This window comes from Bos indicus x Bos taurus, chromosome 7 (genome assembly GCF_003369695.1).
Source record: "Bos indicus x Bos taurus breed Angus x Brahman F1 hybrid chromosome 7, Bos_hybrid_MaternalHap_v2.0, whole genome shotgun sequence".
NCBI lineage: Eukaryota > Metazoa > Chordata > Mammalia > Artiodactyla > Bovidae > Bos > Bos indicus x Bos taurus.
Genome location: NC_040082.1, coordinates 22,235,628 through 22,262,378, shown reverse-complemented (window position 1 = coordinate 22,262,378; position 26,751 = coordinate 22,235,628). Strand labels below are relative to the sequence as shown.

General features: G+C 38.9%; 1 protein-coding gene across 23 annotated transcripts in view; it reads right to left on the bottom strand.

The window, feature by feature from the left end:
• MEF2C (myocyte enhancer factor 2C) overlaps positions 1-25,381 on the bottom strand; it is a 179,169-nt gene extending 153,788 nt beyond the window's left edge. For 4 of the 23 annotated variants that reach the window (XM_027545627.1, XM_027545647.1, XM_027545630.1 and 1 more), the window contains exons 1-2: positions 25,207-25,345; positions 7,170-7,256 (exon numbers count right to left, since the gene is read on the bottom strand). The gene's annotated coding sequence lies outside the window, so the exon portion shown is untranslated. Of the gene's footprint in view, positions 1-2,675; positions 3,442-7,169; positions 7,257-25,206 lie in introns of those variants that run through there. The other 19 variants (XM_027545628.1, XM_027545629.1, XM_027545652.1 and 16 more) reach the window with 15 other exon arrangements.
• Between the last annotated feature and the right edge of the window lie 1,370 nt (positions 25,382-26,751).

Genomic DNA, 26,751 nt, shown 5'->3' with positions numbered 1-26,751 from the left:
TCTGAATCATGTCTCTGAAGCCAGGGTTCTCTATTTAATAACTCTTTTTTTGTTGTTGTTATGAAGTACAAGTGTCGCTGCACAGATATTTCCCCATTTTTGTCACTTTCTGAGATTTCATACACTCAAAATATACCGCATGTGGAGTTGGGAAATAAAACCACAAAATATACTACAATAAACAGAAGAAAGTTTTGAAATATAATGTTAACAAATGCCAAGGAGTTATTTAACTCAGTTGTTTTATAAAATAAGTTTAAACACAATAAATCATTCATTGAAAAGATATGGTTGTAGTGTTATACAGTTTATTGATCTGGTAAAGTGAGGGCCAAGGAAGAAACTCATAGACATCTGAAAAATATAAAACATGATGCTTTTCCAGGATTCAGTTTTGAATCATTAGATAGTCCCTCTGCCTCTTGGAATGGACCATTTCCCCTAGATTTTGAAAACTGAATATGTTTACAAAGAAGAAAAGAGGCAAGGTACAGTAAACTCCTTGTTATTTAAATTTCATGTATTTAATTATAATATGTTTTTGTTCTGAAGAGTTCACATATATGATTGCATACTTTTAAAGTATGAACAGCTCCGGAAAGCTCAAAAATTGACTTATTATTATAAAGTGCTCATTTGTTATTAAAAACTAAGAAAAAAAATTTAATAAAAGTTACATCTTTAATATTGTCTTTCACTATATTCTACAGCAATCAGAATGTAATTAATGAATGAGGTAAAATACTGTCTTTAGTAAGAAGTCTGGAAAATATGCCATAAATATTCCAAAGCTGCATGAATTACATTAGTAAAAAACAGTAGATTTTTATAAAGTTTAGTAAAATCCGAAGGAAAAATAACTACCACCTATTGTCTCCTTAACTTGGCCAGGGGACCATATTTTAAACAAACACTGAGTTTAAAGTATGTTTTGATGAAAACTTTTAGGATTGAGTTAGAAGTCTAATACATAGCCAAATATACTTTCCTACAAATAGAATGAGATATTTGATTTTAGAGATTTGTTTTCCCTATTGAGATAAGACATTAGATAGGTACATCTCATTTTATCTGTCAAGTTCTGAATCTACTTGCTTTAGGACTACCTCTTTATCTTGATAAATAATTTCATGCACACACTGGAAGACAATAATATGGTTTATTAACTGCACAATATTCAACCAAAACTGCCTGTGCCATATTGGTACATATTCAATGTTCTCAAAGACTGGCCAAGACTGATATTATTTTATAAATTAAATGTTTTAGTTTCAAATTGGAGATTGTAAATCTCTTTAAAGCTAAAATTAGTATGCAACGCAGAGGTTAAATGGGGTTCACAGGTGGTCACATTTCCATGTCTTACCAAGTCCCTAGGGATCAGAGTTATTATATTCTATATAAACATCTTTACTTTGCAACCACAATTCTATTACAAGGTGCCAGTGAAAAAGAGGCTGGTCACTCTTTTTGACTGGTATAATGAGGTAGCTAGAGTTCCTTTCATAGCACTTAGAAAATACATGCAGTCACTAACCATTTCACAAGACAGTTACTATTAGAGTTAGAATCAGATTCACAATAGTAAAATGCACTTTGTGTCAAAGCAATTCTCCACTGAGGACTGGTTAGAGAACTGGCAGAAAGCCTGATTCTACTTATTATACTGTCAGCATTTACATATAAAGGAATTTTATACAAAAGACACACATTCCTAAAATGTGAAGAAAAAGGGCTTTTCCCCAAAATGGTAACTACTGGACCTAGAATAGTCAGACATGTTTCAGACATAGAATTTCCTTTAAGAATAACTAGCCATATTCTGGGAAGGACATAACACTACTATTAAATTTAAATACTTGCATAATATTTAATAACACAACAAACAATGTGCCACATCTGTATATACTTCCTTTGTGCCCAACTTTATCACTGAGTTTGGTAACTTTCAGCCAAAGTCCAAACAGATGGCAATTTCAGTGACTTAACCTTACTTGTTTTTAAACAGCTATGTATCTGACTTGACCTAAAGAGCAGTGATATATACTGAAGTCTCAACAAGAATTGTGAAATGTGTAGACTACCATGGCCACTGTATCACATTTTGTCCACATTAGCCCTCATCAAGCCAGCACTTTGGTAATGGAAGGAGATGCACAAAGGTATACTCTGACAGACAGCCATGCTTCAGCTCAAACTAATCCCAAGATTTAGTGGCTCAGAAGCATAACCCAAAGCAAATCAGAGTCTCTGGTGGGACTCACAGGAGCATCTTTCCATGGTGAACTGCCGGCTAAATCTTAAGGCATGTACTTCAAGGTCACAGAACATTCTGTGAAATACTAAAGTCCACCAGGCTCCACATGCTCCACCATAGCAAACATGCTAATGACGTGCACTAACTTCATGAAACTTTAAACACACCAGTGTGACAAGAACAAGTCAGGAGTGATTTCAGCAACTGATAGCAAACAGACAGGACTATCTAAAAAGTTACTTTTAGCCACACACAAGAAAATCATGGAACCTAAGGAAAAAAAATGCACAACAAGCCTCAACTTCAACCTTCAAAAAGGCACAGCGGTAGACCCAGTGCCGTGGAATATACTGATGCAGATTTCAGAGACAATACCCCGGCTATTTCTATTTCCTGGAGAAATGTCAGAGGTACTTACATGAAGGAAGAACCGATCAGATTAGTCCTTGGGATATTTTCCTTTTTCTTAGAGAGAAAGAGAGAGAGAAAAAAAAAAAAATAAAACACGACAACAGTAATCTTTACTTCGTCCAGCCTTGAAGTGCTTCTCCACCTGATTCAAACATGCAGTCACGGCGACCCACACAGAACCTTCAAAGTCAATCCAATAGCAGCCCGAAGATGTCTGGGTGTACGCGTGTGCTCAAGTGTCTGACTGCGAGCAGAGCGAGCAGAGCTGGAGAAACGATGTGTGTGTGTGCGCGCGCGCGCGCGCGCGAAAGGAGCGCGCGCGCGGGGGAGGCACGCGCAGGGCCGCGCATTCGCGCGCGCGTGCGCGCGCCAAGGCCGCTTGGAGGAGTGAGGGGAGGAGGAGGAGGAGGAGGGAGGAGGAAGGGGAGGAGGAGGAGGAGAAAGTGGCTCTCGGCGGCCAGCCGGATTAAAAGTAACCAGACTCGTCCAGAAAACTGCGTCCAGGAAGGAAGTGACAGAAAACGAGTGGGAAAAGGAGAGTCCGCTCACAGCCTTTGAAACATAGCGTCAAAAAGGCGAGGGGCGGGGGGAGTGGAAGGATATTGGGAGGGGAGGCGGGGGTGGCGAAGAAAAAGGAGCGCACGGCTTGGGGTTCTAAGAGGCCCATCCCATGAAGCGCCTCTTGCCTTCTTTTCCTTTATTTTATTTTGCCCTTGCCTTTGCGAGCGCTGCCTTTTTTTCCCCTCTCCCTCCCTCACAATCCCAAACCGTTGACTCCCTCTCTCTCGCCTCGCGAGCTGGAGAAATCATCAGTTTCACTCTTGCAAAAGGGGGGCGGGACCAGACCTTGGAGCAATTTTTTTTTTTTTAAATAAAACAAACATCCAGCAGTTCCCTCCTCACCCCTCCAGTCTCAACTAGATTGATAAATTACTCCACTACACTACTTTAATTATGTATATGGTATGCAGAATAAATCACTGAACATCAGTACCTCAATCAAGCACTTTTAAATGATAATTGCATCTTGGGTGAATCAATCTTTCCATTCCTGACATTTTGCTAATTTTAGTTTTACGGTAGGGTAATGGCACATGCCATACGCAAACCTAATGACAATCCTTTATTGCTCCAGCTGAAGACGACACCGCAAGCGCTGGCTCCCGGCTCTCGCTCTCTCCCGGCGCCGCCGAGGACGCTCGGAGAGCCGAGTCTCCGGCTGCGGCGCGCTCCCTTCCCCGGGGGACGCAGCGAGCCAGCCAGCGGGAAAGTCCTTCTAAAGTCGGGATCTTTCCTCTGACCAATAGGAGCGCGACCCTAATAGTTGCTCTTGTGACTTCCCCCGCCCCCCTTCCCGTTTGGAGACGCGTTAACCACTTCATTCTTCCACTGGTCTGAGCGCTCCTCCGTGACTCACGCGTAAAAAGCTCCGGTCCAGGATGCCTGCACCACTCGATTCCAGCGCGCGGTTTTCCTCCACGCCCTGAATACGCGGGGTTTCGGCCCCGAGAGCTTGGAGGGCTAGAAAGGGGGCCGAAACGCTTCTCAACTGGTAGTAATGTACAAAATGATAAACGCATGACCGGCATTTGAAATCTTGACTTCATCTCGAGCCATGAACTTTCTAATCAGGTTAGAAATATTTACCGAGGCGGCAGCTTCCCCGGAGGTTCCCCCCGCCCCCCACCTCCCACAATCTCTCTTCCACACCTTAGACTGGATTTTCTTCAAGGCATTAACATGTAAACTAACCAACTTCCCAAATGCATTAGGCTTCCCTATCCGATAGCTGATGACTTCACTTATCCTGGAGAGTTTCAGCTGCACAGGAAGCAGCAATAGAGACTGATAAGATACTTGTGCTAAGGTTTGAGCACAGCAAACACTTTTCCTTATCAAAAAAAAAAAAAAAAGGGTTAATATTCAAGATTTAGGAAAGGTTACTAGAATTGAGCACCTCCTCTCCCTAGCCAATTACACCACGCCCAATTAAGCCAAAGATAAAATATACCAACTAGTCCACAAACCATGAAAAGATCAAATTACATGCCAGTAGAACTATGGACTATATAAAATGTTTAAACCAAATTAAAAAATTTTAATATCGTGAAAAGAAGGGAAAATACATTGGGGAAATTAAAATGTGGATGTACAAGAGTACACAATAACAGTATACTGAAATATCTAGCTAATTAAAGATATTTCCTCACTTAAAAAAAATTCCTTTCAGCACTGTGTGTTTAACCCAATGACTAGATGCATTTCCCCTTAAGTTCTGCACTGTGCCTCTAGTCTATTTTAATACATGAGGGCAGTGTGAATCAGAAAGCCTCCGTCTTCATTGTTGGGCTATTTGATCTGAGTAGCTTTTCTCACAAGAGTGGGTTCAACATTTAGGTGTCTGCCCCAAGGCTTCACTTGAAAGGGGAAGGTTGATTTTACAGGCAAGTACAACTAGCTCATCACCATTATGACTATCAACCCAGATAAGATGAATCTTTTGCTGTTATTATAAGAGAGCATGGCAAACTGTCACAAAGCAAAAACCACCTGAAATACTATTATTTCTTGCAGATTAATACCTACAATATATTTGTTGGCCTGTTTGTTTTTCATCTGGCGAGTTTGTTACTACCATGAATTTATTTTAATAATATGGCAGAGATAATCTATATCAGGTTTTAATGTAAGGTACAACTTCTAAAAAAATCCAAAAATATAAAGGTGCATTGACATTTTTGAGTATTAAGGTATGTCTATATATAGTGGTAAAAGGAAATTAATTTTTCCAGATTCACAAATGTCCTGACAAAACAAATTATTTGTAGGAACATTTGTTTATTGCATGATGTCTGATATTAATGTAATGAAGTGTACCAGCTTATTTTATAGGAGCAAATAGACATAGGCAATAGATGATTTTTACCACAGTACACTTTAGTTTTATTTTCCTTAAAAAATAAACTTTTTACCTTTTAACATTTTAAAGAATTATTTAATAACATTGTAACAAATCCTATAACCCCACGTTGTGGATAATTTGAAAATAAGATCTGGATTGATCTTATTTGAAAATAAGATCTGGAAAATAAGACCGCAATTGGCCTTTTAAAATATAGAATATTCCCCTCAGCAGATTTAGTTTCTTAATTATGTGTGACCCAAGTTAATATTAGCATGAGTTTCCTTCCCATGAGCCTTTACAGTTGAAGTGGAACAGAAGAGGTTGTGCAGAAATACACAATGGAAGAAAGCCATCTGAGATTTAAAATTATTTACTGGTAATCCAGAGTGGTTAATCCAAGGCGTGCTTTGTGTTCATCTTCAAATGCTTCTGAATTTTTTACCAAAATCATCCTCATTCTCGCCATCAAATGGCACTTTGCTAGGATCAAAATATTTTCTGGTGCAGGGAGGAGTCTGTCCTACGTGTTAACAGGCCTGGATTCTCTGGTTCAAGGTTTTTGCCTAACTAATGAGTGTGTCCTTTCTGGGCTTCAGCTTGCTTACACATTAAATGACTTCTTCAATCTATTCCAATTCTGTGATTGGAAAGTAGAAAATTCTTATATTCTTTAAGTGAATTGGAAGCTAGTGGCCTATCCTGTTACATAAAAGGTGATGATATTTCTTATAAGAGAAAATGATGTCTGGGATTGAGATACTATTTAAACCAGCTCACCCCCTGTCCCCAGTCACCAAATATTGCTTTTAAAGTAAGTATCATTAAGTGTTGTATTAAACATGTAAATATATATTAAGTTTTTTTCCCCAAAAAATAACTGTTTAGCAATATATTTAAATAAAGTGCCACAGAAGGTACAGAAAGCATGACCCTCAGGATTTAATTCTAGGGAAAGCTCATTTCTAATTTCTGGTCAAGGTTGCATATCATCTTACTCCACCCTCCATTCTTTATTAATTTCCTACATTAAATCAGCAGTCTACCTGTACTCTGGGGTCTGCCTGCTTTTAAGCTTGGCCTACGCTGGGTGTAGCTCTTGAAGTGAGCTTTAAAAAATTATCCTAAAGTAAGCTGGGTGGTTGCCACAGCAACCCACCCTAAACTGAAGAAAGTCTATAGATTAATCTACCCCTCAATATTATTCAACTGTGTAGTATCTGTTCTTCAGCCAGAATACTTTCAACACAAACATGATTAACACAGAAGTTCAGATATAAAAAGTAGTAGGATAGAAATTCCAAGCACATAAAAAATGTTATATCTTTTTTATAGTTACAGTAGATATGATATACATAACTTCCCCTGAAATGGATTCATCGTAAAACAGACTTGTAAAGGTATGCCCTAAAAGGTGACACGTGAGCTTTAAACAAAATGCTATGGTATTGCTATATAATAGATCACATAATGGTTATATAACACTCATCAGTTTTATACATGTTTACAATATAAGTACCTAATGACAAAGAGTTTGGCGGTTTCACCTTTATGAATTAACTTTGTGATGGATGATAATAACAAATGTTAAGCACTCACCACATACACATACAGTCATTTGCCTTCCATTCTTCACTTCATCTCTTCATAGAAGTTACTTCACAGTTTGCAGCTCTTCTTTGGCACCTTAAAAATGCAAAAGTACAAGGTAAATAATTTAAAAAAATGTTAAAGAATGTTGATATTAAAATACATTCAAATTAATTTATTTCTGAAACTTCTAATCTGAAGAAACATTAATGTTAATTCTAATTTTAAACCAAATGAATGTGTACTGAATATAAAATAATTCAAATGACCATTAATTGTGACAATACTTATAACCTTTAACATAAATAGTTCCAAATAGATAAATTTCAAAAATTCTTTAGGTACGGCTTTAGTTCATTGCATGGTATATACACCATATGGACTGCTTGTGATTGAGAAAATCTGCAATATAAAAAGGATTTGTTATTCCAAGCCAAGGTTTAATCATATCCTTTATCTCATTTAAAGATTCAATATTTATCTTTATTTTAATATCTAATGAAGAATTACAAGGAAAAAAGTCAAATCCATCATATTCCAAGCTAACAAAATTTGTCAGGTTGGGATACTGAAGTTGCAACTAAAGTTGCTAAAAGGGCTTATTTTATATCCTTAAAGGCCAATTTTAATACTTTGGGATTAATGATGTGAATTTTGAGCTCAGACAAGTGCTCATGTATTCTGGTCTCTGAAGCCAGCTTTCAGTGACTCTGAGCACACAAATGACCTTTCCCTTGGCTTCAGAATGGGTCTGGTCTTCCCAACTGTGGGACAATGAAGGTCAATAACCATTTTCCCATTTGTATTAGCAAGAAGATTTTTTGTAGTCTGGAGTCATTAAGATTTATAAAGCCTCTAGATTTGGGTTGACATCCTTAAGATTGATTTTTATTTTTAAGTTGCTTCACAGTCAAGGAGACATGAAGAATTTTGACCACTTTTATTTCAGAGGTGTTAGCTCAGTTTAGTCTTTTAGACTCAAGTCCATAGTGAGTTAGTCTCAGCTTGGTTCCCTTTCTTCAGCTCTGCTTGGTTTTTAAAGTCTATTAAGTAGGAATCATAATACACATCTCCCAGGGCCTTTTCACCTTACAGAAATGCAATCTCCATGAAATAATGTCTGAAAGATATGTTAAGGCTTTTAAAAATGCCACTACAATTATGATACATTTCTTCCTTTTCCTGGCTCAGTATGCCCAAATAAGGCTTGATCACAAATTTGCTTGCGAATGTGTAGTTCATTAAAAAAGTATCCATATGCATGGCTAAATTTAATAGACTTTACCTTTTACTTACAAAATTGTTAAATGTTCTTCGGAACATTGATTCTATTCCATTTCTTGAAATATCACAGAAACCTTCAATTCAAAGAATGGATTTTCACACTTCCCCTTTTAACTTTTTTTTTTCTTCTAGATACCCGTGTGCCCTTTAATTTTAAAAAGATCTTTACCGGGGGTAGGGATGGGGGTGACAAATACCGCCCTGCGTTTTTGGTGCCCACTTCTTTGTCTGGGGAATGGCAAGAAGGGGACTGGGATCCCGTACTCAAGAGCCCCTTTTAAAGACCCAGACCGGGGACGCCTCTGGTTTCAGCAGCTCCCTCCGCTGAGTTATTGATTGCAGGCAGCAGCAGTCCCTCAGGTTGATTTGTGTGGAAAGTGAATCCTCGCTGGATAGGCGTTCAGCAGAGGCGCCGCAGCCGCAAAGCCAGCCAATTATTGCCGGTCCTCCCCTCCAACCCCGCGCTCACTACCTACACACTCCTTGCTGTGTCAGTCTCCACTTCCCCTCTACCCACGATCCACCCCCCCTCCCCGCGCGGACGGAGCCGAGGGGGCGGTGGTGGGGGGGCTCCCTCCCCGGGAGCGTTTCTAGAGCTCGGAGGCAGCTCGCAGGGGGTGAGTGCGCCACGTGCGAGCGCCCCGGGCGAGCAGGAGGCGGGCTCCGGCCCTTCTTGGGGCCTGCTGGGCCTGGGCGCGCGGATGGGGAGTTCGGCGGGGCGTGCATCGGGTGGCGTCTAACAGCGGGGCCGTCCGGGCTGGGGTTGGCGGGGGTTGGGGAGGGGGGCAGGCAGAGGGCCGGTGGCTGGGCAAGGAGGCCACGTTTCGGGCTCCGGGAATGGAGGAGGACGCAGACGCTGGTGGGGTGGGTTTTGCAATCGAGGGGGAGCGGTGGCGGCGTCAGCAGAGTTGCCCTGTTGGTCTGGGATGGGGACCTGGAGGTATTTACCCTGGGTGGGCGAGGGACAGCCCCGCAGACTTTTCGGGGCGCGCTCCGAGCCCGGCACTGGGCGAGCCAACCCACGCACGTGCACAAAGCGCTGGCACGCGGTCGGCTGCGCCCGCGGCCGGAGCGCTCCAGCCCTGGGCGAGCCCGGGAGAGCGACCGCGTGGTGCGCGCCGGTCGGGCCGCCGCCCGGTTCCCGCGCCAGCCCCGCCTGCTTTCTCACCTGGCACGCAGACAGGAAAAGGACGGGGTCCCCGAGGTGGATTTTTTTTTTTTTAAGCTCACGTTCTCGGGGGTCCAAAGGACCGTTTTAAAAGATGAACAACCAACCATTGGCTTTAGCAGGGAAGCTGCCTCAGTGCATGCGTTCGCATCTTGGCCAGAGAAAGGCCACCAACTAGCTACAAGGAGAAATGGGATACGAGGGAGAAAACGCACACACAAACCCCCCTAAATGTTCTTCCCCCTTTCTTCTCGCTTTACTGGTTTGCACGTGAGAACCGTGCGGGGATCGCTTGGCTAATTATCATCACGAAATGGAAATACCTGTGCTGTGTTTTGATCTGTCCGTGGAGCTCTGGGAAGATAACGTGCTCCAAAGTCATGGTGGAGTGCCTGGCTGTGTCGATCAAAGGTGTAGAATGTTTATCTTGTCACGCCCTTGAAGCTATAAGCGGCTATCAATATGGCAGCCCCGGGCGCATGGGGTTCTTTCAGTTAATTAAACTTACATAAAATTTAAAATCAGCTCTTCAGATACACTAGTCACATTTTGGGTGCTCACTAGTGGCTACCCTACTTGACTGCCAGAGGTTGACCGTTTCCATCAGTACCTAAAGTTCTGTTGGGATGTGCGGCTGTAGAGGTTTAAATGAATATGGGTAAAAGAAAGAACCTGCTTTATGACACAAGTCAGATTTTAGGACACTCTTGGCATTTGTGTTTCTTGGCACTAGTGTGGAAAGTTGTCAAGTCAGAGTTTCAGTATCTTCCTGCTGAAAGAGGTCTTAGGAAACACTTAACACAGTACTTTTTTACAGAGAAGGGAAGGTAGATGTGTGCCCCCAAATCATGACATCAATTTGGAAAGAAGATAAGGTCACCTGACAAGGTATAGTACACTTTCTGCCAGACCAGGCCCATTGCCTGGAGTTGGTGAGGCAAATTAACTCTACAGAATGGTGACCTCATGGAGGATTTTAGACACGAATACCCTTTGACAAGAGCAAAATATTTCTAAGTATTGTTCCAAGAAGAAATTCCATTTAATAAAGAATAAAGTGTGTGAGAGTAAGTAGGGAATAACACTATCTCTCAAGCTAAAAATGTATTATTGGCAGTGTCATGGATTACATATAATGCTTTTTTAAAGAGACTAATTGGTATAACATTGTGATTAGTTGTACTTAAAAATTCTGAGGAAATGGAATTATCTTTTTAAAGTAATAGCTAAAAGCACTCTTAAGGTCAGGGAAGAAGGTATGATATAAAGTGAGAATTGTTAGCAAAGCATAATCTTTCTCAAATTCAATGAGGGTATTATCAAATACATTGATTATGTCTTAGACTCATATCACTAGCATGGCATTTGATTTGAAGTGTATGTAACATGAACAAAACCTAATTACAAATTACAGTATTTGAGAGATGAAAGACAAAACATCATACAGATTTAGAGGCAAAGCACAAACTTTCTAACTTCATTGCTTTGATTGGTTGGTTTTGCCATGATTATCCCCTATGTTTCTTACTGTTATTTCAGGGTGAAATGTTGGTATTAATTTTGGTCATTTATGGTAATTAGCTTTTAAGTTAAGCTGACTCATTTGAAAAGACTCTGATGTTGGTAAAGATTGAAGGCAGGAGGAGAAGGGGATGACAGAGGATGAGATGGTTAGATGGCATCACCGACTCAATGGACATGAGTTTGAGTAAGCTCTGGGAGTTGGTGATAGACAGGGAGGCCTGGTGTGCTGTGGTTCATGGGGTCTCAAAGAGTTGGACACGACTGAACTGAAGGACCCCTAAGATTTCAGATGAGTACTCATGAGTGATAGCTAATTTTTAAAAAATAACAAAATGTTTTTTAAAGCTTGAATTTCTCCTGAGCTGATGTGTATTTGAATTGTTGTCTGTCTTCTTTTATTAATTTACCATTTGCATGTGGTTCATGGTAGAAAGCGTTCTTCCTAGTCTTCTGAAATCTGATAGCCTAAGAGAAAATCTTGTAAATTCCTGAAGTGCTTGCAGTGTGCTAGAAACTTCAACCTCTCCATGGCTGACTACTGAAAAGGCTAGTCTGGCTAGGGAGAATATATGTGACCAAAAGATAATTGGCTCTATCCTATGGGAACTGTATAGTTAATACACAACTTATTGAACTACCCTTTGTCTCAGTTTCCTCATGGATAAAATATAGAACAGAAAGTGCTACCCTCAAAACTTTGTTATGAGCATTCAGCAAGAAATTCAGTGTGAAGCACAGAGCTGGGAAAGTGGTCAACTACAGTAAAAGTTAGCCATTCTTATTCTCCAGCAAAGAATTTCTACTTCTCCACCACTGAGTTTCATTTTCACCCATACCGGGTAGTCGCACTAGAAAAAGTTGGAGAAGTAGGTTGTCATAAGGCTGAGGATTAGTTCTGGATAAGCTCTGTTTGTGAATTTTGCCTTCAAGAGATAGAGATCTCTTTAATCCTAAAAGTTCCTGACTCAGCGGCTGTAGGTGGCTTTATTTCCCTTTCACAGGCATCCTGAGAGAGGCTTCCTTATGCTTGTTAGCGGCTTGGTTGTTGAAAAGGCACTGGAAACTCCAAGTCCATCCTCTATTCACCCTGGTTGACCTTTTTATGCTCTTGTCAGCCAGGAAAACATTGATATCTTCGGTCTCCCACTAGCTTGAATTCTTCAGGGCAGAGCCTGCTCAGATTATCTCCTGAGGTCATTCCAAATGTCTGATGGCCATCTATGGCAGCAGGGCTGGGTGGAGGCCTGCCGGGAAGGAGGAGCCCGTGGAATGTCTAATGGTGCCTTCTGTTCAAGTAGAAGAACTACTCGAAGTAGTTCCCTGTTGGACTCATGATCAACTTTACAGCTATATCTAGGAGACTGTTTGCCACTTCTTGAAAAACAGAAACCATAGCATTTTGCATTTTTTGTTTGTTTAATAAAGTCCCACTTGGGATGTGTATGATTCCTATTGATGTCATGATAGGTATAAATATGGACTACAGGAAAAAAACAGACTAAAGATCATTAATAAACAGTTTATATCTGGTATTCATGTTAGCTGTCCTCATCAAGAACACCAAGTTAAGGGGAAAGATTCTTGAAAGGACAGAATAAAGCTACCACAGTACCTTGTTTCTTCTCTCTAGATAATTTTCACCTTGTTTCCTCTCTCTAGATAATTTTCTGAATGATGGTTTTTTACTTAGCTGAAAACTTAAAAAATTATTTCTAAAATATTTCATTTATAAGCTAAATTTTCAAACCTAACCAAACAATATAAAATTGTATTTTTTTCAAGAAGGCAAGATCATGCATAGATATATATGTTTGCAATACTCACTAGATTTAAAAACAAAAAGATACATATTAAATCTATATTTCAGTTTACTAGAGAATTAATTTGCGTTATTTGGGTTGCAGTCTCTATTTTGGCATATGATGAGAACTGAAAGTAAAATGCAATAAAACTTTTAAGTTAGTGATTAAAACCAGTTTGTTTTTAGCAGTGGATACTAGTTCACTGGGGCTCACTAGTTCCCTGGTGGCTCAGTGGTAAAGAATCTGCCTGCCAGTGCAAGAGACACGTGTTCAGTCCCTGGGTCTGGAAGATGCTCTGGAGGAGGAAATGGCAACCCACTCCAGTATTCTTGGCTAGGAAATCTCATGCACATAGGAGCCTGACAGGCTACAGAGTCGCAGAAAGAGTCAGACATGACTTAGTCACTAAATAACAACAACTAGTTCATTAAGTCAAAGATCCAAACCAAAGAGGTCTAATATCTTATTGAAAAATTTTAAAATGAATTTGTAGCTAAATATTTCTATATCAATAATATTCAGATTTGTAATACAAATGTATTTGTAGTATATGTACAAAAATATTACTATCTGTTTAGAATGTGGGTGGGGCTTCCCTGATAGCTCAGTTGGTAAAGAATCTGCCCATAATGCAGGAGACCCTGGTTCAATCTCTGGGTTGGGAAGATCCCCTGGAGAAGGGAAAGGCTACCCACTCCAGTATTCTGGCCTGGAGAATTCCATGGACTGTGTAGTTCATAGAGTCTCGAAGAATCGGACACGACTGAGCGACTTTCACTTAGAATGTGGGTTGAAATAAGTTCACAGCGCATAATGACCATTCACTACTTATCAGTGTTGGATCAATACTCAATTAACTCCTTTATAAACTTTTTCTTTTTATCTAAATAACAGTCTCTTAGAAGGTACTACTATTCTCCCATTTTATACATGTTTAAAACTGAAGCTTAGAGAGGTAATGCTACCTGCCCCAAGTCACATAACTCTTAAGTGCCAGACAAAGGACGTGAAACTATGTTGGTTTGTTTCCAATAGATGTCCTTCTATTATAAGCCCAATAGGGCTTCCCTAGTGGCTCAGACAGTAAAGCGTCTATCTGCAATGCAGGAGACACGGGTTCGATCCCTGGGTTGGGAAGATCCCCTGGAGAAGGAAATGGCAGCCCACTCCAGTATTCTTGCCTGGAAAATCCCATGGACCGCGGAGCCTGGTAGGTTACCGTCCATGGGGTAGCAAAGAGTCGGACACAACTGAGCGACTTCACTTTCACTTTCACAGTGCTTACTGCTTCATTATACTCATAAACCTTTGCTCACTTATAGGGATGATGAGAGCAGGGCATGATATAATTGACACTTTTTCCCAACCAGAAAATATTTTACAAATATGTATCTAACCCTGTGTCATCCTCTTCAAGATAGATGCCTTAGGAGGTTATTTGCTTATTTCAGTGATGAAGGCTCAACAGAAATATCCTTAGGAATTTGCTCTGCAGTCTTAACAGTCTGATTGTTAGCAAATCATTATCATTAAGGACGAATTTGTTGCTGAAACTAAATCCAAACCAAATGTAATGAACAAGGTGCTTGATAGAAACTATGATATGATTATAAAGCACCAGATTATTTGATATATGATATTGGTGTCCTAAATTGACACTAATCACAGATACAAAAGGGAAATTTCAAGGGTGTCCCTTATATAAATGTGGTATAGCCTTTAAGGAGACATTTTGGTGAGTAACACTCATGAAAGATCTGATCATTTTTTAAAAAGTCAGCTTCACTAATGAAAAGTTGTGCATCAATGTATGAACATTATGGGAAATACCTTTTCGGAGAATGTATGACAGGAAAGGGTAAATCAGAGACCCTGGGTTAGAATCCAGGCTCAGACACTGAGTAACCATCTGACCTTAATTTTCTAAATGTCCTCATTGTAAAATGGGGAAAGTGATGGGAACTTCCTGGATGGGAAGAGGGAATTTTGCTGACAAGAGTACATGAAATTGTATTTCTGTAACCACTTAGTGCTTGGCATATAGAAAATGCTCAATAAATGTTAGCTATTGTTATACTGTTCACTTTCAAGGGCTATCCATATTCCTGAAAAACATCTCAGTGTCTGTTATCTTAAAATTTTAGAAGACCACTTCTTTTCTATCAGCTTCCATGTTTCAAAGCAGTTTTATTTCATATTAGAGCATTCACATTTGAAATAAATATAGAACCTATTTGGGCTTCCCAGGTGGCGCTTCCAATGCAGAGACATAAGAGATGCAGGCTTCAGTCTCTGGGTGGGAAAGATCCCATGGAGGAGGGCATGGCAACCCCCACCACTATTCTTGCCTGGAGAATCCCAGGGACAGGGGAGACTGACAGGCTACAGTCCATGGGGTCAGAAAGAGTTCAACACAGCTGAAGTGACTTAGCACACATGCATAAAACATATTTATGACCATATGTTGATCAAGCCAATATACATTATATCAAGAAGTCTTATGTTTTGGGATGACCAATTTATATTATCCTCATCAGTGTTCCATGTAATATTCTTCTTGGAGACTTTTATTTTGTATTCATACTTGACTTTAGCAGACTTATGGAGATAGTTATATATCCATTTGTCCAGAGTAAGGCTACATCGGGCTTCCCTCATAGCTTAGTTGGTAAAGAACCTGCCTGCAATACAGGAGACCTGGGTTCAATTCCTAGGTCAGGAAGATCCCCTGGAGAAGGAAATGGCAATCCACTCCAGTATTCTTGCCTGGAAAATCCCATGGGCAGAGGAGCCTGGCGGGCTACAGTTGATGAGGTCGCAAGAGTTGGACACGACTTAGCAACTAAACCACCACCACCACCACCACTAAGGCTACATCAGAATAATCAGACATCTTCTAAACTGCTTATTGATGACATGATCTTACTCTGCAATTTAAGGAAACTTAGCATAAATATGTAGAATATTATGCTGTTAAGTATAGCATACTCTTGCCTGGAAAATCCCATGGACGGAGGAGCCTGGTAGGCTGCAGTCCATGGGGTCACTAAAAGTCGGATACGACTGAGCGACTTCACTTTCACTTTTCTCTTTTCATGCACTGGAGAAGGAAATGGCAATCCACTCCAGTATTCTTGCCTGGAGAATCCCAGGGACGACGGAGCCTGGTGAGCTGCCATCTATGGGGTCGCACAGAGTTGGACACGACTGAAGTGACTTAGCATAGCATAGCATAGCAATATTACTATATTTATTATAGATATTCTTCCTGTTCAAGCTGAATTTTTAAGTCCTTTCAGATCAATACTCTCTGCGTGGTGTAGGCAATTGGTGAGGCAGCTGAGACTTGTTTCTGTCTCCCTGCTTCCCTCTACTCACCTTCAGTCTGTCCTCCTTTGCCCTCTGGCATGCTCCACTCACCCAGCAGCACTGCTTAAAATCAATAATAGCTCTTTATTGAGCGCCCCTATCTCCTCATGGCCTCTCCCTGTGGTGACCCACAAGGTCCTTTCCTTTCCTCAGAAGCCTCCGGGATTCTCCTGGCCTCTGTTCTACCAGAGGAGCCAGGCACTCCAACCCCACTCCCTCGGTGACACAGTAACAATGCGTTGCTACTCCTTTCAATGAACTTCTCTTCCAGAGTTTTCTGCAAAGGGTTCAAAATCCAAAGGAGTATCCGTGATGACTGAGATTCCACAGATGCCCTGCCGTGTTGGTCTGGAGTGCTTTGGGGAGGAGACTCTGAGTACGTCTCCCGTTTGTTTGCTGACAGAGACGTGTCCTGGGTGCAGATCAGTGGGCAGCCTGGCTCTCGAGGAGGAAATTTTACCGTTTTTGAAAAGGTTGGAATTGAAAAACACGTTGTCTGTCAGCAGAATATCTTGATGCTTGAGAATTTGCCTGCTTACTATTTAAAATAAAAAAACAGCACTCTGTGGTTCCTGCTGCTCCGCTCACCTCTTTTGTCCCCTCTTTGCACACGGTTGCTGCGTGTGCTGTGGCCACAGCCTACTCTGTGGTTCCTCGGTCTCACCCTGTGCGCACTCCCTTTTGTTCCCACTCCAACAGCTCCCAGAGATGTAATTAGTGAGTATTCTTCCAGGAACATCTTGAAGGAGATATAAGAACTCCGTGTTAAGAATCGTGCTGCTTCCTGGATGAAGGGAAGAATTTGGTAGGGTTGGGGAGAGGTACAAGGTTGGAGGGGAAAATGCATTCTGCCCTTTCTCTCCTCTACAAAATCCCTGATAAAGCCTCTTTCTATGTGCAGAGGTGGGGCATGTAAATTAAATATTTCTCAACCTTGTATAGCACTAAACCTGTAAACATGGAACATCCATATCAAATCAGATCACTTTATTCAGAAACAAAATATTCTAAGTAAAAGATTTTAACACTACTTAAAGTGGGGCACTAAGAAATATTCTCGAAGAAGGCAATGGCACCCCACTCCAGTACTCTTGCCTGGAAAATCCCATGGACGGAGGAGCCTGGTAGGCTGCAGTCCACGAGGTCGCTAAGAGTTGGACACGACTGAGCGACTTCACTTTCACTTTTCACTTTCATGCATTGGAGAAGGAAATGGCAACCCACTCCAGTGTTCTTGCCTGGAGAATCCCAGGGACGGGGGAGCCTGGTGGGTGCTGTCTATGGGGTCGCACAGGGTCAGACATGACTGAAGCAACTTAGCAGCAGCAGCAAGAAACATTCTACAATTTTTGTATTCCTTTTGGCTCCTTTAAGAATGACTAAATAGCCAATCGATAGATATACTCCCATTTTTAAAATTTCCTTCCCTTTCTCTCTTTCCTTTTGTCTTTCCTTCATCTTTTCTGCTCCATCTTTTTATTGTCAGCTGTTTGTTTTTTATTTTCAGTTGTAAACTCAGTAAAGCGTCCTACCATGGCTGGCTATTAATCAGGTTTTTTTCATTGCTTTGGAAAACTGCATTTTTTGTTTCAGAACCATAGGATTTCATTAATAATATTTTCTATTTATCTGAATCACTCCAAAATAAAATACTGCTAACAAAGCTGCATATTTCCTAAACAACCTGTGATGTATACGATAGGCAATATGGTCATAGAAGAATTTCTATGATTATTTTTATTAATCACTATAATTGCTCTTTGATTACAATGATGATTAACTCACAGCAAATAAATCACATGCTTATGTTGTTTATCTAGTATTTGTGTTCATCCATCCACACGTCCTCACCTCACTCTTATGTAGCTGTGAGGTTCTGGTTGGTGTAGCCGATGGCAAAAAAAATGACTCACACATGGGAGAATAAAGCTTGTGGTTTCCTTACATTATAGCTAGGCTGTAAACTGTTAAACTTCCTAGGTCAGTGGTGATTAACTGAATATTCCAAAACTTGAATGTCTGTGCCTACACATTTATAATAACCACTGTCTGTGCTGTTTATGACTTTCCTGAAGAGTTAGTTCAAGCCATTTTTCATATTTCAAGCTATACTATCAAGTGCCTGAAACTTAAGTAGAACTTGAGACTGACTTTTGCCTTATTCACTAGTAGTGGGTAAATTTCATCATTTGCCAATGCACATAAAAATAATTAAACTTTTAAGCACAGTTATATCAGATAGTAAATAACAATGTGCGTGTAACATCTGTTTCCATGGGTTCACTTTGATCATTCAGGTCTTGAGATCCCTAAGTTCTAGTTTTCCTGCTACCATAGAGCAGGAGAATTGACCCTCTTTAAGAAGAGAAGGCTGTGGTAAGGACTGAACAATTTAGTACAGAGAACAGCTTAGCAGAATGCCCAGATTTCTGGGCCCTACTTCAGGCCCACAAGGCCTCAATCACAGGAATCAGCATTTTAACTAGCTCCTCCAGTATTATGTACATTTTGTTTGCAATCTACTGCTTGAATGTGCATGCGTGCTCAGTCGTGTCTGACTCTTTGTGACCCCATGGGCTGTAGCCCTCCAGGCTCCTCTGTCCATGAAATTTTCCAGGCAAGAATATTTGGAGTGGGTTGCCATTTCCTTCTCCAGGGACTGCTTGAATGTAGGGGTGAGCATAAAATCTGCAAAGACCTAATCCTATAATCTTACCTTTTCTCTATTATTCCTTCCTGGCCTCCCAACTTAAACTTTATGAAACTTTCCAAGTTAGTAAATGCCTTTCAAAATAGTAAGAATGAGAGTTCAAAATGGTACAGATTTTTTCCATCACCTGTCTTGGTTCATATTATAAACAAATGAAAAAAACATGCCACATGTATTCTACCCATGGTAGTCAGAAAATTGGTTGAGCCATTCAGTTCAGTTCAGCTCAGTTGCTCAGTTGTGTCCGATTCTTTGCGACCCCATAAATCGCAGCACGCCAGGCCTTCCTGTCCATCACCAACTCCCGGAGTTCACTCAAACTCACGTCCATCCAGTCTGTGATGCCATCCAGCCATCTCATCCTCTGTCGTCCCCTTCTCCTCCTGCCCCCAGTCTCTCCCAGCATCAGAGTCTTTTCCAGTGAGTCAACTCTTCGCATGAGGTGGCCAAAGTACTGGAGTTTCAGCTTTAGCATCATTCCTTCCAAAGAACACCCAGGGACTGATCTCCTTTAGAATGGACTGACCCATATGTAGACCTAATTTTCCTAATTTTCTGTACACTTCTTCATCTTTACTTATCAAAGGGGAAGTGCTTATTTTTCTTGGGTGGAATATGTTCTTGGGATCCCAGAATCTCAGCAAAACTGGTAAAATGAGTTCTGGCTCCAGGAACCTCTACCTTTAGTGACAACTGGCTGGCAAACACATGCCTGCTTCAGTGACCACCAGCTGCTGTAAGCCCAGATTCCCTACGCCCAGGGCTAGCGTTGTGCTTGATCATGTAAGAAATGTGACTTTTCCTGAGAGAAGCTTTCAATCAATACAAATGTCCCTTACTTCCTCCTAATTACCTCTGTCTGCCGAGCCATCAGGAGAAACCTTGACAACATGGGCTTCCGAGGCCACACAGGGATCCACATTCCCAGGCTTTTAACCTCTCTCCATACCCAGCTGCTGCCATTAGCCTCTCTTGGACACAGATATTTTTAACACTTCGGATTGGGGGGGAGCCTCTACCACGCCTGTTTTTTGTACCAGTGTTTTTCTGACACAAACAGACATATTCATGTGCTGGCTTACATTTTTTTTTTCCATTAAAAAAATGTCTCCCTATTGTATAGCACAGGGAACTATATTCAGTTTCTTGTTATAACCTATAATGGAAAAGAATCTTTCAGATTCTTTTTCAAAGAATATACATATATGTATATATATGTATGTATAACTGAATCACTTTGCTTACACTTGTAATTAACAGAACATTGTAAAGTCAACTATACTTTAATTAAAAAAAAAGAATAGGAAAAAAAGGGTCCCATTTTATAAAACTGTAAACGTTAAGTGAACATTAAGTCCTTTGTGTCAACTCAGGCCTATAGAACACACTGAAAAATTCAAAGCTATCTGTGATAATATCATCCCTGGGTAAGACCTTGCATGTTTTGTTACCAGAGTACCCAAGTGGGAAAAATATAGCCAACTGAACAGTAGTGTATTACAAAGTGATTTTGTTTTGTCTCCTGATTTCATAAGTTAATATTGGTGTTTTAATTATTTGGAATGCTGAAATTGTGGGCTACTTACAGCAATAGGGAGAGGGCAGGGCAAGCCATTGCCGACAGGAATCCACCAATATGGCCTAGAATCCTTTTGGGATGTGTAGCAGAGGAAACCCCTTCTGTTTAAAAACTAAAACTTCCTTTCCTGCGATTTACACATAGCCCAGCGAAGAGTCTCATCCATTCCAATTACAAAATTACTAAGCAGTGAAACAGACAGCTCAGCTACCTGCTTCTACTCTGGGTGGACAACAGTCTTCAGCTCTAAGGAGAAAACATTTATGATTCTTAAAAGGCAGACGAGGGACAATCTATCACCCTCACTAACAGCCCTTTGAGATGCAGGGGAATGATTGAATTCATTTGAAAGTCTAGTGATTTTGCATATTTTGCTTTGACACCCTTGTCTTTCCCAATTCTTAGGAATGGATATTATTTACTGATTATTTTGCTTGCAATTGATTTGCATACTGTTATTGCCTATTGTTAAATGGTTTGCTGATTAATGACTAATGTTGATTTGGACCAAATGTAATAGAATAAGCAGATTCATTTGTAAATTTAGATATATAATTTAGTTGCTAAATGGTATCATAGAGCTGTTGGAGATTATTTTAGACTAATTCCTTGCAGGAAAACCCTGTCCACAGTTTCCTCCCATATCTGATATCAATGTTTTAAGTACCCCCCCCACCCCCAACTCCTTTTACAAAAAATTCATTTCCGTGTTTGGATTTTAAAGCAGACGCTTCTCAAAGGCAAATATTTCTTCAAAGCCCAGGGTTAACATAAATTATTTTACATTTAGAATATGGTAGATATATTCTAAACAATTTCTATTCTGAAGGGTCAGAAAACATTTGACTATATCCTCATGTCTGTGAATCAGTGTATTGTGCAGCATTATAAAAACTCATAGCAATATTACTTTTTATTAATATAATTATATGAATAAATACAAAACACTCATGTTAATACAGGATTATTGAGTTATAGAATTTCTTAGCTGTTAGAAAACACTTGCTGATGAGGCCTCTTGGGTCCAGAGAAGTTTAGTAATTAACACACATATACACACACCAGCTAGTCAGTTGTTGAGTCAGTTATGTGAACCGTTTAATATATTCTTCTCATGAGTATTCTATTATACAAATGCTTATACTTTGGTATATTTGGTATTTTTAATTATCCCCTAATATATAAGAAATTTTCAACCTGAACTTTTCATTTCTACATTCACCTTCTCAACATTTATGCTGCCATTGATTATATTTTACTTCTGCTTTTTCATAAGCACCATAAACATTTTCAGTTTAGAAATCAATTTAAATAATAAAGAGAATCTAAAAAAGAATTTATACCATAGATATTTTAATGTGTTTATGCTATTTTATTAAACTACATTTTAATATGCTCTGATAAAACTGTATCTCTTGAGTAAGGTATTAATTTGGTAACTGAAAATGGTTCTCCAAAGGAATGTAAATCACATTAATTTTTCATGTATACTTTTTAAACTTATAGTTTGACAGTCCACATGTTTAAGTCTAACAGAAGAAAACAAAAATCACTGGATATGAAGTTATGAGACAGACCCAAGTCTACATCTACATCCTCATGGTTGGTGACCTTGGATAAATTTCATTTTTGTGCTTCTGTTTCATTTTCTTTAAAATGAGTAGTTGAAAGCTTCAAAGACTCAAAGATTTCATGAACTTAAAAGAAGACTGATTGAAAGAAATGCGTGGCCATTATTACCTCGCTGCTCAGTTTATTCATGGACACATACTTGTTACATACATCTGAAGTTTCCTTAAGGAAATGAACTCTGTGGATGTGATACTTGGCCATTGGGAGAAGTGGAATAAATAAGAAAAAGAAGGGGGAACAAGTTAGTGACAAAGGAGCCGTGGTAAGCAATTAAAATGATTCCTCTTTTACTTCTTTATATCTATAGTCTAGTTATTCCTATTGGAAAACCTACTGGCACCAGGTAATATCAACAGGGATGAGTAATATGTAATTTTTATCTTTACTGGGTTACATTTGGCCCACAGACAGTTGACAGCTGTCAGTCAGGTGGCTGGTCAATGAGGAGATACATATAAAGCTGCCAAAGTATTTTTGTTTCTTTAAATACTTCCAAGTAAACCATTTTAGCTGGAAACTTCTTTGTCCTGTAATTAAATAGATTGATATTCGGAATATGACTTATTGAAGTTATTTGCTTGGAGAACCAAGATTTTCCCTATGACCATATAAGGTAAACAAAATGTTTTTCAAATGTCTTTCTGAAAGGGGAAAATAATTATTTTTTCTCCACTAAAAACTGTCCTTAAGATACAAAGATATATTGCAAATAATGCTTAAAGTGCATGTATTTTAAAATTAAAGTTTTAGGGCATATATGAGTCATTGCAACTTTAAGCCAAGTTTCTAAGACTGATTAAAAGAAACCATCCCCATACATTGTGGGGAGTTGGCATAGGTATTTTTCTGACATGAAAGTTGAAGGTTTATCAGAAAGGACAAACATGTAGTTGCATGTTGAACTAGGAGTTAAAACTTTTTCTTATAATTAAAAGAATTTATCATAGAATTTTAGATTAAGCCAATAACTTAGGGCAGGGTTAAAATGATAAATTTTAGTTATGTAGAAATATTTGGGCTATTCCTAACAATGTTTCTCATAGGTTGAGTCACACTTAAATAATTCACTGAAGTCATAAAAAATAATTTGGAAGAAGTTTTTGTGTTGCTTGTACTTAGTGTTAATGACAAATATTATTATAATTATAGCCAATTGTATTGCATATAAAAGTTTAATAAATACAATTCTGAAGTTGACTTAAAAATATATGTTCAGTTTTGCAGTAGTCATCTTTCAAATTGAATCCTTTCTTTCGAATATAGGATTTAACAGAGCAGATTAAAAAACAATGATCAAGTGCATGGAGTGCATATTCATTCTTTAAGAGGCTAATGAAGTCATCTAAAATTTTCAGTGACCACGGTTACTCAGGTGCCAAAATCAATATGATGAAGTTGATAAAATATTACATAAAAAGAGCAGTTTGAAACCACAATAAATACATGAATTAAAAAAAAATAAAATGGACTTTACTTTTCTGAACCACATTCTACATGTAATAATTTATAATGAAAATCAGATCTGAGTTTTGAGATTGCAAAATATTGTTTCATTAAAATGTAGATGAGATTATGTTTTAAAAACATTACTTTTTTTGGGGGGGTGAATAATTTCTGGTAGTTTTTTAAACCACACATATTTCATAATTAAACAGCAATTAAATTAATTTGAAAGAGAATGATACATATAAATTTGTAACATACCTGTGTCATCATTGATCTGAAAATTGTTTTAGATATAGTGGTCATTAAAAAAATATCAGACCTTGTTATTTTCCCACTATGTGACAATGTGTTAAGCATATAGATTGAAAATTATTTATGGGATCATCAGAGTAAAATAGTTGTCTTATAGTATTAATTTATACTGGTAGGAGCATTTCTCTTCTTAAGCACCACCAGTTCTACCCCCCACAGCCCAGAAAATTGATTTTATGCATAATAATTTATAGCATTCTTGATAAATGTATGCATGCATCTTTTACATTCATTAGTCCATGTTGCTTGCAAATATGGAATTTGGTTATTAAAGTGGTTTCATATGTTTACTATGTATAGTCCCTAGCTTTAAGCTCCTGACTTGCTTAAATAAATGTTTTCAATTTGCTATTATACAACAATTTGTAGAGAAATGCTGTGAAGCATAGTTAAAAGAATGAGTCCTTGAAATAGAATCACTTTTTAAAAATATGTCCTAACATGTGGTCTCATTTTTCCATATTTTGCATTAATTAAGATCCTATTCTGAAAAAAATTTTTGCCTAAAGTTTTGAATTCACAAAGTAAAAATACCAAGTATATAAAAGTGCTAATTTTGGAAATCAGTGACGTAAAAACATGCTTTAGTAGTGTATTGTTTATTCTGAAGACTTTGCTCTAAAGAAACTCTTTGTCATGAGAAAATGTTGCCACTTCTATTTGTTAAATATTCTGTGCAATACATGTTTTAAAAATTTATTAAAAATAAAATTAATTTCATATTCTCTCTAATCATATTCCTGTCACATGCACACATAAAATATTCTAGCCCATGAAACTTTTGAAAAGAGCATGTACCATTTCACATTTTAGTTTGGAGATTTATTGAAAAATAACATTTTATTTAGAATGAATAGATTATGGCAGTTAGATTAACAAGTGTCAAAATGATATTTATGTATTTATTTGAATAGTCTAGTATCATATACATAATTAATTCTTCATCTTTCAGATACTGAAGAGAGTAATGAGCGAGAACAACATTAAAAATATAAAGTATTTTCTTTAAAAAAAAAAAACTTTGTTCTTTCCTCTAAAAAACTGTCAAATGGTAACAGCCCTACTTTCTACGCCAGGAAAACCCACTGTTGAGTTAGTTGGCTCTGATTCCAATGGTCTCATCAGCTTTCTGAACGTAGGTACCTCAGCAGTGCCTCTTCCAAGATAACAAAATGAACTTTTAGAGATTAAAAAAATACATTTTGGCAATTGAAACTCACCAGCGCCTTTCTGCTTCTCCAGGAAGTTGTACCCGTCAGCACCTGCTGAGGGCTTTGTTGTCCAAACTCTGACAGGTAAAAAAATTCCTGTAGAATAAAGCCAGACCAGCTGGCTTTGAAGAGAAACCCCCCAGTTTGGGCTGCGTTTGTCTCCTCTCCTTTTCTATGAAGACCCAGGCTTTCCCCCCTTGATCGTCAAGCCGTAAGATGCGTGATCCCTGTGCACAAGTGTCTGGCAGGCCGAGGTGCACCTGTTCCTGTCACTCTGGAGTAAATTTAGCTGTAAAGGTATCACTGACAACCAGACCTTTGTCAGAGCTGGCAAAAGAACACAGAACTGCTGCCCTCCCCCACCCCTTCCAAACCCCTTCGCTGCTCGTTCAAATGGAAAATGTCAAATCGGAAGTCTATCCAAAAATCATTCCTGAAAAAATGAGATTGCTTTCATATGGTAAAAAGTAAGTTTCCTTATTTCACATAGACTTCAAAATTACATTTCCAAGAATAATCTTGGAACAAGACGAGTTTTTGTTCAATTAATTGTGGCTGGAAACTTTTTAATGGAAACCTAGCACACACTTACTTCATTTCGGGTTATTAAATTGCGTGAAGCGTTCAAGTTAGTTGCTATTCTTTGCTGTAGCTCATTTGTTCTTTTCGATCCAAAGAAATATTAGACGGTTAAAACTCATCACATAGGAGGGATTAATCATGCTACCAAAATTAGAAAACATGTAGTTCTGAGATACTGAATGTCAAAATTGTATGCTCATAGCACTTCAACGATTGGGACTCGAGGATCCCACTACAATATTTAAAATGGCAGCTAAGGAAACCCTGAGGTGTTTAGGAGTGGGCTAAAGCTAGAGTTCTCTTACTCTGATTACGGTAAGGACATTTATCCTTTATGTGAATTTTTTAGATTCACTTCTTTATTGATGCTTCAAGAACAATTCTTTTTGAAGGAAAAGAAAGAGTCAGGTGGTGTTCATTGATTCATCTGACGTCAATATAGTAGTCAAGATATATAAAGCAGTCCAAGGAGTAATGTGCTTAGCCATGGCATTCAGAGTTTCTGCTTTAATAATTATGATTCCTTCAGTGGTGTTAAAAAGAATTGTACAAAGTACCTGTTCTCCTGTATTATTGCCGTTTACAAGGGTTGGGTGTGACGAGAAAAATAAATCTAGGTCAAAATCAAAAGTGCTTTGTAAAATAAACAAAGTTCTTATTTACTTACTATGTATAAACAGCCACTCACCAAGCCTCATTTCTCCACAGGGCACCACTTTCAGATAAAAACATAGACCTGAATGGCATCATCCAGTATCCAAGGAAACCATGTAAGTACCTCTCTCACTGTGTACTTCTCTTATTCAGAGTTTAAAAGCTTAGCTGAGTACTGAATAAGTGAGTGTTTTTATTTAATAATTATACGGGAGGCACTTTTTAGGAGCTTGCTAAAAAGAAACAGGTTCTTGATTGTTATGTGCATCATAACAAAACCATTATGTTTTGATCATATTTCATAAAATTATGTGTTTA